Source organism: Hyla sarda, chromosome 2 (assembly GCF_029499605.1).
Source record: "Hyla sarda isolate aHylSar1 chromosome 2, aHylSar1.hap1, whole genome shotgun sequence".
NCBI classification, from domain to species: Eukaryota; Metazoa; Chordata; class Amphibia; order Anura; family Hylidae; genus Hyla; species Hyla sarda.
In genome coordinates this window covers 411,726,009-411,740,790 of record NC_079190.1, presented here as the reverse complement: position 1 = coordinate 411,740,790, position 14,782 = coordinate 411,726,009, and the positions used below count along the sequence as shown (strand labels likewise).

At 38.6% G+C, this 14,782-nt stretch overlaps 1 protein-coding gene across 2 annotated transcripts in view; it reads left to right on the top strand.

Moving 5' to 3' along the window:
• The window catches only part of NLGN4X (neuroligin 4 X-linked), a 381,836-nt gene that overhangs the window by 84,442 nt on the left and 282,612 nt on the right, over positions 1-14,782 (top strand). The window lies entirely within an intron of this gene.

Genomic DNA, 14,782 nt, shown 5'->3' with positions numbered 1-14,782 from the left:
CTACATTTCTTATGAACATTAGGAATATATTAGTACTAGAGAAGTAGTATATAAGTACTAGAGAATGTAGTTGTCCATAACAGTAAGAAAGAAGTTATACGGTAGTCAAGGTATTCAAATTTACAATCTGAACAGCAGGGGAAACATCAGCAGAATGCTCAGATTCAGGGATAGCATAACCCCAGAACTCTGAAGAAGCCTTATTGGGTGAAACATGTCAGGGGTGCTATGTGTGTTTAGATTTTAAATCAAGGATCACCAGATCTTAGATCTGCTGGACTTCAGCCAGTGATTTGTTACATCGGTTACGTACGCAGTGGTCTGTATGTTTGTATGTTTTAATTCACAAATCACCATATACCATTTTTGTTTCATTTTATTTTAGTTTGGATCTAATAAAAGTAATGTTTTATAGGTTAGGGTTCTATTGATAGGGTGTTTTGTAGCCCCCCCCCCCCCCCCCCATAGGGCCTTTGTGTGATTAACATAATATTGAAAAATTTCACACATAATGTTAACATTTAAAAGCTATATTTAATAATCTTTTAAGTGTCTTGTTCATACACAGCAAAATAGTGAGGGTCCAAGCTGCCATTCACACCAGTCTTACTTTTATGACAAATCAGATATTACAGAAATGCAATTCTGAGCCACATACATTTAATAATTAATTTTTTGACTGAAAAATAATTTTATTCTTTTGAATGATCTTAATATTGATATAAACAGGATATAAGAAACCAATAACTAGAGTTCATATATAGTATAAAATCAAGAAGAAAAAAAAATTCTTATTTATCTGAACATATTAACACTGTTAAATTCCTAAGGCATATATTTGGCTGAAAGTAAGTTGCGGGTGTCCGTGGAGAGGGACAGACCCAAAATCCGACTTTTGTGTGGCGCTTCTCTGGGATGGAACAGATAATGTCAGCAAAGATGCTGTGTAAACTTTTTATTTTACATAATAATAGTCAATTTTCAACAAAAGTAACATGGGCAACAAAAGTTACACAGATCCTTGGTATGCTGGACAACGCATTTCTAGAGGGGATTCCTCTCTTCGTCAGGTCCATTTATTTAGTATAATCTTTGGGTATTTATACAGTGTGGGGGCTTAAAACTTTTCAAATTTTGGCGGGTAGCTGAGGTCACTGGGGGCTGGGCTGTGACGTCAGTCCCCGTGACCTCAGTTAGAATTGCTAAGGGCTTCAGCAGGGTTTAAGTATAACATTGAGAAAGCTTCTCCATTTAAACCAATAGACCTATTTAGGTCTATGGCAGAGCTGGCTGGCCTCACTTTGAAGCTGAGCAGCTTTGAGTCTGGCTGAGGCTTGCATGGGAGACCAGAAGAGCGTGGTGTTTGAATGGAGTTGCGATTGAATATTTAACTCTGGGTGACAGCAAAGGTCAATAGGTTAAAATTAGAGATGAGCGAACTTACAGTAAATTTGATTCGTCACGAACTTCTCAGCTCGGCAGTTGATGACTTTTCCTGCGTAAATGAGTTCAGCTTTCAGGTGCTCCGGTGGGCTGGCAAAGGTGGATACAGTCCTAGGAAAGAGACTCCTAGGACTGTATCCACCTTTTCCAGCCCACGGGACCACCTGAAAGCTGAACTAATTTATGCAGGAAAAGTCACCAACTGCTGGGCCGAGAAGTTCGTGACAAATTGAATTTACTGTAAGTTCGCTCATCTCTAGTTAAGATGGAGGTAATTAATGTACTCTGTGGTTGCATTAGAACGCTCAGTTAATTGTGATTGACAGATAGGGAAGTTATTCATAAACTTATGGTAGCAGTGGATTCAAGCAATACAGGCAGGTTTAGGCGTGATAGAGTTGTAGTGATTGCATTTGGCCAGTAGGGGTCGCTGTTGTACTGGTTGAATGGATTTGTGTTATAATGAGAAGGATATGGGACTTGGATTGTGTGATACTTGGCTTGTATATTATTTTCATTTTCTTGTTTTTGTTCTTGGGATGATCATGGGAGGTGGGGATGGTGATTTGGTTTTATAATGTTTTATTGGTAGGATGATGGGCTTTATTGAGACGGGAGAGGTGGGTTGAATTTGTCCGTTTCATGGAATTTATATTATTTCTTGAGGTGGTTATGAGAGGTGGGGATGGCTGGTTGGTTTATTGGCAGTGGGAATTATTTTACTGTATTATGAGCTCTGTGGCATCATTTAAACCGTGCGGTTGGAGTGTTCCCAGGCGGTAAATCCAGTACATTTCTAGTTTTTTTTAGAGCTGAGAATCTGTCATTGTTGTATGTTGGGATGTGGTCGATTGGGCATATGGTGATGGGATTACTCATGTCCAGATGTTTTTCTGAGCAGTGTCTGGAGAGGCTGTGGAGGGCGAATTTTCATTTGATGTTATTTCTGTGTTTGAGTAGATGTAATTCCTGGGTTGTTCTTCCAATGTATTGTTTGTTGCAGATGCAGGTGATCAGGTAAATAACATAGCTTGATTTGTAGTTGAGAGAGAAATTGATGTTGAATGTTTCGTTGGTGGTTTTGTTGGAAAATGTTTTTTTGTTTGTGGCTTATGGTATTGCAGCAAAGACATCTTTTTTTTTTTTAATCTGTATGCCCCTTTTGGTTTTTATCTGTGATATTGTTGTGGCAGGTTGCGTGGTGTCTTGTGGCAGTCTGCTGGGGGCTAGCAGTTTTTTTTAGTGTTGGTGCTCTCCTGAAAGTTATGTCTGGTTTGTTTGGAAGGGCATTCTGTAGGACTGGATTGGAGCTTGTGCCAGAGTTTTTGAAGGATAGAGCAGATTGCGTTGTGGGAGGAGTTGTAGGTGGTAATGAAATAGAGTTTGATTTGACTTTCCAAATTTTCTCTGCTAGCTCTTGTTATTTGACAGTCTTCTTGTGTTAGCGATTTTGTTTTGTTATATGCTTCATTTAGGATTTTTTGGTTGTTTCCTTTGGCTAAAAATGAATTTTGAAGAGTTCTGGCTTGGGTGCGGAAGGTTGGAGGTGCAGTTTTTGCGGATCCGTTTGTATTGGCTGAAGGGTATGTTTGTTTTCCATTTTTAGTGTCCACTATTAGATGATAGATAGCTGTTTGAATCTATTTTTTATAAGTGGGTGGCGGTGATGATGTTGTTATTTTCATGATAAATCTCCAGATCCAGGAAGTCAATTTTATTGGCAGATTTGTTGGAGGTTAGTGTGATGCCCCAGTTATTGTTGTTTATTCTGGTGATGACTTCTTCAATCAGGTGTGGTGGTCCGTTCCATAGCGTGAAGAGGTTGTCTATAGACGGTATAGTGACACATGTTTTTGAAATAGTGGATGAGAGGTGATAAATGTTTTCTTGAACAGGCACATTACCAGATTAGTATAAGACAGTGCCACCCGTGTGCCCATCGCTGTGCCCCGCATCTGGGGGTATGTGGAACCATCATAGGTAAAGTAATTGTGGCTGAGCACAATTTCTAGGCATTGCAGTAAAAAATGTTGCTGTCTCGGTGGGATGGTGGGATCTTCCTCCAGAATTAGTGTAATACAGTTCAGGCCTATGTCATGTTTTATGTTTTGAGTAGAGTGCTTGCAGTTAGCAGCTCCCTTCTATCTTCCAGCATCAAGCCTGCCCGCCAGCGGTGCCAATAGCTGGTGGCCCTGGAATCTCACCGCACATCACCTGCCCAGCATCAGGACCACCTGTCACCGGTGCCGATGGACAGTGGCTTCCGAAACCTCGCCACACATCATTTAAAGCACATCCCAGAGTTGTGCCTGAAATTATGCACAACTCTACAAGTTGAGCAGCATTTCAATTTTTTTTTCCCCATCAAAAGTAACAGCACTATCAGGCGCAATCTCTCATTTTCTTTTTTTTTTACACCCCCACCATAATGCATACTTTAGGACAATATACAGTCATGTCTTTAAAGGGGTACGCTAGGGCAGTGGAGTACCCCTTTAAGGTAAGTACATCACACACAAGCACACATGAACTGTGTTTAACAGCAATTTGTGCAGTACTCTGTTATCACAGGCTAGTATATGAATGAAACCTAGAAGAACATAGAGAACATGATAGTCATCTCTTCATTAAAGTAACAAGCAGCTGACAGAGGAACAATTACAATGGTAACTAAATTTCCTTTATAAGAATGAGATAAAAATAGGAAAAAAAGAAACTAAAAATACATTCGTCAGTCCGCTTTCTGCAAGCTGCTGAATAATTTGGCAGAAAAAAGGGCCTTCTATAAGAGGCCTCCTTCATGTTCATCTGGAAAGACAGAGTTCAACTTAAAATGATTGATGGGAGCAGTCATTAACCCTTTTCTGCTACCAGTCTGTATATATACTTCACAGCTGCTTGTTCATATATCTACAGACCTAAATGATTATCTTTCACTAAAAAATTAAATTAAATTGTTAAACACATCACTCAGAATATGCATTGTGTTTAGTAATGGGGCCTGCATGCAGAAAGCTTATTTTCTTCATCTGTACCTTCCAAATGTGATATAGAGAAAATGAGCATAATGGGAGAAAATAATCTGTGTTTTCTTAGTGAACCTCTATATACATATCAATGGCAAAGTGATATAATTCCTAAAGTAGGTCAGCTAGATATGTAGGACTGTGAGTATTAAAAATGTTTTCTCATAATGAACATTATCAACTAACAAAAGGATGTGTCTTATAAGTGGGTGTCTGACCTCTGGGACCCCTACTGATCAATGAGTATGGACCCCCATTTTTGTACAGTGTTCAAACTGTTCGTACACTTATTACATGTCCCTTGGTTTTACAGAATTGGGGTGGGGTCTGATATTTTTATGGAAAAGTCATACATGACTAGTTTTTCAGTTCTATGTTGTCCAACTCTGGGATCTTGTAAACTGCAGAGTACATGCTGCCGGTGACAATGCTGACACCTGCCAGAATCATTGTAAGTTGATACTGAATTCAACTTACAATGTCCTATGAGAGGCCATTGTAAGTTAAAATGATTGTGTGGGGGATTTATGATTATATTTAAAAAGTACCTGTATCCAAATAAGCTTTTCTAAACTAGCTCAGGCTATGTTCTCTAATTACTCCTAACACTCCTCCCACCCTTTCAATAAGCTCGATATCTTACTTTGTATTCTTGCTCACATAGTGCATTCTCTCAGCATGAGAAAGTGAGAGTTTCCTAGCAGGCATGACATCACTGAAGCCTGCTGGGGACCACTTCCGCCCTCACATCATTGCAGTGCCCCGTGAGAGGCTATTGTAAGTTGAAATTATTGGGGGGGGGGGGGGTAATGTATATTATTAAATGTATGCAAATTATAGCAGAATCCTCTAAGTGAATGAAAAATGTATCCCCAGAATAGGTTGTGATGGGTACATATGTTTGAGCATTACAAGCATTACAATTTGTGTTAAAGCAGCCAGGTATCTATGGATGCAATGAAGTAGTAATGACTAGTCTAGTTTTTGTAGCCTTCTGGTATGGATCTTAGCAAGGCATACACAGTGAATGTAGTGAGAAGTATAGTGATATTTTTTTAGAGACCCATGAGCATACAACACTTTTCTGGGCTATACCACCCCCTTCATCAAATAAAGCATAAGACATCCCATGCTGTACCGGATAAAAGGGCTGGTATAGAACAGAATCATGTGGTATATAAATCATACTCAAATAAATGTGTTTAAACTCTAAAGAAATATGTTGGGAAAATTTTATAGTTATTAATATGTTTTAACTATATTTATTAATAAAAATAAAGCCATCCAGTAAAGAGCTACCCAAATACTAGTCCACATTTTCAAGTAATACTTTGTTGCCCGAAGATCTAAACAAAGCACAAAGAGTGCTTGACAAATACCATTCATATGGTCTTCAGGAAGACCCTAAGAGATCTGCCCAAAGGCATTTTCCAAAGGCATTTTTTTTATAAGAGTTCTATAAGAGTGTTGAAAAACCATATTTACCTGTCCTGATCCCCTATAGCTGCTTTTCTGACAGTGCCTGGTCGCCAGTGCTCTCTGCCTCTTACTGCATCCTATTACATTCCTTTGTCACCTTGGCTCATTTACAAACAAAATAAAGTGGGGAGTTGTTTTGTGTGTCATGTTTCTGGTCAATTTTGTTGCAGGCTTTTAGGTGGACACACGCATAATTTATCATCAATTATTCAAACACGCAAGTCCACCAAAACTAAGTAAAATGACACCTCCATTTCTTATTTTGTAAAGCAGGTTTCTAGAGCACCACTGAGAGGGGTCTATGTTTGTGGGATTTTTACAACCATTGTGTCTTAATTTTGTGTATTTAAAAAAAAATCCCAAATGATAAATAAATGACCACTGCATGTAAAGTGGCCTACAAAGACAAATCTTCTTAAATCACTTGAATTGTAAGTTACAAAAAGATATGCAAACAAATATCCAAATCCCAAAAATATTCAAATTAAAACAATAACAAGTAGAGAAAGATTCATAAATCTCCCCCAATGTGCCTAGAAAACCGTTTAATCATATGAAGAACTACTTGGCAGCAAAAGTTCAATTAGGGAGATTTATTAAAACCTATGTAGAGAAAGAGTGGTGCAGTTGCCCATAGCAACCAATCAGATTGCTTCTTTCATTTTCCAGATGCTTTAAAAAAAATAAAAGATGTGATCTGATTGGGTGCTATGGGCAACTGGTCAACCTTTTCTCCTGCAATGTCTCTGCAGAACCACCACAGGGCAAACCAAGCATTACTCAATTATTTTTGAAATCTATAGGCTGTCAATTTAATTAAATATGCTGGTTGCTCCAAAGAAACTCTTTGCTCCATACACTGACACATAGAAGAGGTTCCTGGATGGATAACCCCAATTTAACTGGCCTTTTGAAATGAGATCAAAGGATTACTCCTCCCCTAGACATCTTATTCCCTATCAAAGGATAGGGGATAAAATGTCTAATTGCCAGGGGGTCTCTGCTGGGACCCCAAGCGATCTTTGGCGAGACACCCCAATCATCCAGTGTAGGGGCGACTACAGTCGTCATGCCCCCCACTATTCATGAATGGAAGGGGTGTGGTAGGACATCATGAACATGGAAGCGCCAATCTTCCATGTTCAGAGCGCTGCGGTGCAGGCCCAGAGGGCACAGGGATCCCAGCGACCGTAATCAGACATCTTATCCCCTATCCTTTGGTTAAGGGGGAAATGTTTTTGGGCAGAGTACCCCTTTAAATGGCTTATTATCTGTATTCATTTAATCTAAGACTTACTAATAGAAAGGCTGCAACCATATTTATTATAGTACCAATACAATTTGAATCATCCTCAGTAAGGAGATATTTTTAAACTCAGACTAGCAAGATAAACGTCCCACTTGTTATTCGTAAAAGACTAATGGAAAATGATTGCATTTGGTTGTTAAACCTACAGTTGCAATTAAAGTTCAGGTTTGCAACTTGCTAGTTTCATACTGTGAGACCTATTCAACAGAAATGTTCTCATCGACAGAGAATGCAACAAAATCTTGTTATGCAAGACCTTGGGTAAAAGAAAGTCACTTAACCTCTATGTACTCTTTCACTGTGTCTTTATTCTAGCTGTGCTTTACTCATTTTTCACCCCTCACTGTGCTGGCATATTAAAAATTGCTGCTTTGTTCTCACTATAACTGTAACACATTTTGTTTCTGTCTTTATGCATCTCAGGATTTTTTTTTTTTTTTTTTTTTTACACTGACAGTCTGAATGTTGCTTTCTCTCTTATTTATTTCCCTGGCATATATTTTACAATTTTTAGAGTCATTATTTTATAGAAAAAATGGTATTTAATTTTAGAGTATTTTACCATATTTATTGTATGTGTCATGAAAAGAATAAAAATACTTTAATATAGCTTCAAGTGCATTGCCACAGTAGTGATTAGAAGCTAATCATAGTACAAAGGAAGTACTCATGCATATGTAAAAGTTTTCATTGTAGCATCGTTTAAAGGCTAGAGGAATTTTATAAAATGAAATAGCTTTATATTTCTTTGTTCATTATTACATATAAGGCATTTGATTTATTTTTGTTTTCTGTTCTTCTTTAGGAATTTACTTTGTTTTCTGTTCCTCCAAAATGTCGGGTTATATTAACCCCTTAAGGACCGAGGTCATTTTGGCCTTAAGGACCGGAGCATTTTTTGCACATCTGACCGCTGTCACTTTAAGCATTAATAACTCTGGGATGCTTTTACTTATGAAGTTGATTCCGAGTTAGTTTTTTTCATGACATATTCTACTTTATCATAGTGGTAAATTTTCGTCGATACTTGCATCATTTCTGGGTGAAAAATTCCAAAATTTCATGAAAAATTCCCAAATTTTGCATCTTTCTAACTTTGAAGCTCTCTGCTTGTGAGGAAAATAGACATTCCAAATAAATCATATATTGATTCACATATACAATATGTCTATTTTATGTTTGCATCATAAAGTTGACATGTTTTCACCTTTGGAAGACATCAGAGGGCTTCAAAGTTCAGCAGCAATTTTCCAATTTTTCAGAACATTTTCTAATTCTGAATTTTTCAGGGACCATTTCAGATTTGAAGTGTATTTGAGAGGTCTTTATATTAGAAATACCCCATAAATGACCCCATTATAAAAACTGCAGCCATCAAAGTATACAAAATGATATTCAGAATATTTGTTAACCCTTTAGGTGTTTCACAGGAATAGCAGCAAATTGAAGGAGAAAATTCAAAATCTAAATTTTTTACACTAACATGTTCTCGTAGACCAAGTTTTTGAATTTTTACAAAGGGTAAAAGAAGACAATTCCCCCAAAAATATGTAACACAATTTCTCTCGAGTAAAGAAATACCTCATATGTGTATGTTAAGTGCTCCGTGGGTGCACTAGAGGGCTCAGAAGAGAAAGAGCAGCAATGGGATTTTGGAGAGTGAATTTTGCTGAAATGGTTTTAGGGGGGCATGTCCCATTTAGGAAGTCCCTATGGTTCCATAACGGCAAAAAACTAACAAACACATGGCATACTATTTTGGAAACTACACCCCTCAAGGCACGTAAGATGTGGTACAGTTAGCCTTAACACCTCACAGGTGTTTGACAACTTTTTGTTAAATTCGGATGTGTAAATGAAAAATATTAAATAAAAAAAGGGGTGAAGTTTAAAAAGGGGGTCACATGTGGGTGGTTTTTTTTTTTGCATTTATGTCAGAAGCGCTGTCATGATCTGCCACCCCTGTGCAAATCACCTCAAATGTACATGGCGCTCTCACTCCTGAGCTTTGTTGTGCGCCCGCAGAGCATTTTATGTCCACAAATGGGGTATTTCTGTACTCAGGATAAATTGTGTTACAAATTTTGGGGGTCATTTTTCCCTTTTACCTTTTGTGAAAATAAAAAGTATGAGGCAACACCAGCAAGTTACTGTAATTTTTTTTTTTTTTACAATAATATGCTGAAGTAGACCCCAACTTTACCTTTTCATAAGGGGTAAAAGGAGAAAAAGCCCCCTAAATTTGTTAGGCAATTTCTCCAGAGTAGGGAAATACCCCATATGTGGTCCTCAACTGTTGCCTTGAAATACGACAGGGCTCCGAAGTGAGAGAGAGCCTTGCATATTTGAGGCAAAAATTAGGGATTTGATTACGGATGGACATAGGGGTATTCTACGCCAGTGATTCCCAAACAGGGTGCCTCCAGCTGTTGCAAAACTCCCTGCATGCCTGGACAGTTTATTCGCTGTCTGGCAATACTGGGAGTTGTTGCTTTGCAACAGCTGGAGGCTCTGTTTTGGAAACAGTGCCGTACCTGAGGCTTTTCATTTTTATTGGGGGGGGGGGGGGGGGACTGTGTAGGGGTATGTGTATGGTCAGGTATTCACAGTGGGTTCCCCACTGGGAGTTTGAGCTGCAGGGGAAAATTTGCTGCATCTCAAACTTGCAGCATGAAACTCGCTTTAAGCCCGCCCATTTCAATTTACCCTGTACATTCGCATGGGGGGAGTGGGGCAAACCTCCAGCTGTTGCAAAACTACAACTCCCAGCATGCATAGTTTTGCAATAGCTGGAGACACACGGGTTGGGAAACACTGAGTTAGGAAACAATGTATCCCAACCAGTGTGCCTCCAGTTGTTGCAAAATGACAACTCCCAGGATGCCCAGACAGCTGAAGGGCATGCTGGGAGTTGTAGTTTTGCAACAACGGGAGGAGAACAGTTTGGAGACCGCTAAGTAGTGGTGATCTGTAGCCCTCCAGATGTTGCAAAACTTCAACTCCAAGCATGCCCAGATTGCCCAGGCAGTCTGGGAGTTGTAGTTCGGCAACATCTGAAGGGACAGATGTTACAGAACTACAACTCCCAGCATGTCTGGACTGTCTGGGCATGCTGAGAGTTATAGTTTTGCAACATCTGCAAGAGTACAGATTGGAGACCACTGCACAGTGGTCTCCAAATTGCAGCCCTCCAGATGTTGCAAAACTACAACTCCCAGCATGCCTGGACAGCCAAAGGCTGTCTGGGCATGCTGGGAGTGGTAGTTTTTGAAACTCCTAGAAGATCACTTTATGTCGATATTCACTGCTGCTTCCACTTGCCTGCCGCCACTGCCTTCTCCACTTGCCTGCCACCTCCACGTGCTCCTGCCGCCATCCCTTGGTCCTTACTGCCGCTCCGTCCCCCCGCAGGTATGTGCCGCGGTCCCCCCACAGCGCCCAGGATCCTCTTCTCCCACTCTGCCCGACTTCGGGGGATCTGAACTTTAACCCCCCCAGTTAGCGATTACTTTTATTGGTACACAGGGACCAATCACAGTGATTGCTGACCAGGACCATCCACAGGGCTTGCAGAAGTTGTCCCCCGCTCAGAACAGTGGGACTTCTGCCAGTTAACCCAAGCAATGCCACTTCATCAGGTTAACTCATTTATATAATGACTTATATAAACGTCATGATGTGCGAACTACCTGCAAATCATGACGTTCATATAAGTAATTCTACGGGAAAGGGTTAAATAAAAAACAAAAACATATCTAACATTTATTTAACAGTTTCACAATGTAAATTCATCCGTTTTAAAGATCCGGACGGAGGTTAAACGGCCGTTCCAAAATCCAATAGTCTATGGAATTTTTACATTACCCGTTTTAACCCGTCATAGCCCATTATTAATAATGGACATTATTTTGTGACGGGAAAAAGAACAGAAGAAATAGTGCATGCACCAAACATGTGCGATTGGATGACAAAGGATTGTAAAACAATCCCATTGGCATCAATGGGATCCATTTACAACTGTTTGCAAACCATTTCCAAAAGGCTTGAATGGATTTAAGAATTGGCATGAGATAACAGAAGTAAATGTGAATGAGCCCTTAATGCAATGATACTATACTGTTTGTAAGTCATTGCAATATTAAAGCAAAAGGTGACATTTATTGGGAAAAACTTTAAAAAGAATGCTCTAGTAATCTGTTGGACAACCTCTAGCTTGGGTAGAAGATGAGATATGGTTGGACATGAAGGCACACAAGTCAAATAATGTATCCTGCAGCACATTTTTCCACAGATACTGCAGCTGGAGCTGGGGATCCTGCACAGTCATAGGTTGGAGTTAGTATGCCTTGTATACTACTAACGGTAAAGGTCCTATGCGATGGCCCCCAGATCATCACAACTGTAGTTCGGGCAAAGTATTGGCCCACAGCAAAGGCAGAATTGAAGGGCACACTACAAGGTCTCTATACTTAAACCCAACCATGATCAGATTACAACCTGAATTTATCACTGAAGATGATACAGCTCCAATCTGTAGCAGTCTAGGTTCACAATCCCACTACAAACAAATGTGACGTGTTAGGAGAACGAGATTTCCTTCTGCTTAGCACCAGGTCTGGGCAAAGATAGGTTTGTACTGAAGATGCCACCTGTGTCTGAATGGTGGACAATGTAACTGTAGAAGCTTCTCATACTTGTCAGTGGATCAAATGTATTATTTCTGATAGTAGAATGTTTGGGTCGTATGGATGCTGTTCACAATGTGGGTGTGCCGTCACGTAACCACTAAACCCAACACCTCCTAAAAGCTTGATCACAATGGCCTAGATGTTAAGAAATTTGTCAGAATGATCATCCTGCTTCTCTCAGTCCAGTGATGCTCCACCTCTCAAAGTCTTTCAACTGGGCAAAACTGGGTCTGTAGGCATTTCATGGAGGCATCTTTCATCAAGTGGTACCCTATACAAAATAGCCCTGAGAGTCTTTTTATAGGGCAGCAGGAGAAGCACTTTTACACTATCTTGTGGCAAAACCCAATGTTTAATCAAAGAACACCTGTAACAATTTACATATCTGCCTGAGACATTATTATATGCCAAGTTTTGGAGAAATGCAGTATTGTATGCATAGAACCTTTATGGTGGCATGCACATTTTCAGTGTGCCAGTATTTAAGTAATGTAAACAAGGCAGGGGGAAATTCCTTTCTTTATGGTATGAGATGAAGAATTCCACAATTGGGTTTCTTTTAACAATAATCTTTGGTTGTTTCCATATAAATTTGGAAGCACAGTATGGACCTATAAAGTTTTATGGACATCGGTATATAGAACATCCCCAAACTAATCTGTCAAACTTATGCATGAGGCTTAGAGATAAGTAAAGTACAGTACAGTAGTGTGTGGAAGAGTAAGAATATTGTTAAAGAAAATGTAAACATAGAATAGTACTTGACAGTTCTTGTTGTGTATTCCTCTACTAATGATTTACTACACATTTTTTTGAAAATTTCCTCTAAAAGTAAAAAAAAATAAAATAAAAATATCTACTTACATTTTTTTACTTTAAATAAAAACCAATTGGAAATCAATTTACACTGATAATAGACCTAAGCCAAGTACAATTAAATTCTTATTAAGGGATATTTCCTGGTTTGATATGTTCCTGTGACCACTATTACTTTCTCTTTGTTGCACAAGCCTTCAAGTGCAATCTGTGTTTGACTCATTGACCTCAACATGTCCAATTTTAGAAGATGGTAACAATTTCAAGATTAATTGAAAATATACAATATTGGCTTCATCCAGAGCTAGCTTTATTGGCCATGATTGATTTCCTCTCCATCAGTGTAGAATCAGTATTCCAGTTATATGGTATCTATTGGCTTTTTTCTTGTACTGATTATTTTTTACCAATGATGCCTTCAGACACAAGTCAATGTCTTAGTCGAATGCTTCTTTAATATTTGATTTTCCTGTAAAGCTATATTTTACAAAACATTTTTCATTATTTTCATTAAGTATAATATGACAATAATGTCCTTAGTGTAGATACAAACATCATGGCACTTTATCATGTACAAAATGAGTGCAAAATAGGAGGCTATCAGTTAGATTTTTTAATTTGCCGAGCATGAAAACATCAAATTTTTATTTTGTTATAAAAGATAACCTTATACTTTAAAAACAAAATATAAGATTTCGATCAGTCTTTTTTTTAAAGGGACCATCCATTATTACAAGAATGTCTGCCTAGCTATGACATCTGAACAGTTCAGTTTCGTAGAATACCTCCGTGAAGCTTCTTTCATTTAAGAATTATGGAGAACATTATGCTTTTTGAAATTTTCAATGCAGCATTTTTTGCACCCTTCTTCAGGCCTGTGTCTCCACACAATCCTATTTTTGTGTTCTATGAATAGCTGATTCTACCTCACACCTTTTTTTTTTGCACTGATATACATTATCAACTGTGAGACCTTATATAGACAGGAATGTACATTTTCATATTATGTTCAATCAACTGAATGTACTACAGGTGACTTCAAGGTGCAGAAACATGACACTTAAAATTTAGGTTTGGGGGCCTTGATCAAAGTTGCTTATGGTAAGCTTAGTTGATTGGACATGATTTGGAAAGACACAACCCTTTCTAAAAGATCTCTAAGGCCTTACAGCTGACAATGCATTTCAAAACATAATACCAAGCTAGCTGTGAGAGGGAAAGAATTGCATGTAGAGTTCAGAGTCAGGATTGTGTGGAGGAACAGATCTGAAGAAGGGTATAAAAAATGTACTGCTGTACTGAAACTTCGGAAGAACACAGTGGCTTCTATCATTTGAAAATAAATAGTTTGGAACAACCAGGATCCTTCCTATAGCTGGCCACCCCACCAAACTAAGTAATTGGGGCAGCAAAGGCTACAAAATGTACATAAATAACTCATTTTAAATGACTATATGTACTCTTTAAACAGGTTAAAATGGATGACTTGCCTTAAGATGTAGTTTAGCATTTAAAGGGGTACTCCGGTGAAAAACTTTTTTTTTTTTTTAATCAACTGGTGCCAGAAAGTTAAACAGATTTGTAAATTACGTCTATTAAAAAATCTTAATCCTTCCTGTACTTATTAGCTGCTGAATACTACAGCGGAAATTATTTTCTTTGTGAAACACAGAGCTGTCTGGTGACATCATGAGCACAGTGCTCTCTGCTGACATCTCTGTCCATTTTAGGAACTGTCCAGAACAGCATATGTTTGCTATGGGGATTTCCTTTTACTCTGGACAGTTCCTAAAATGGACAGAGATGTCAGCAGAGAGCACTGTGCTCATGATGTCAGCAGACACCTCTGTGTTTCAAACGGAAAAGAATTTCCACTGTAGTATTCAGCAGCTAATAAGTACAGGAAGGATTAAGATTTTTTAATAGAAGTAATTTACATGCAAACTGATTTATGGCCTGTTTTCTGATACTTGTTATTGGAAATCTTAATAAACATTAAATATAAAAAAAAAATGAAGTAA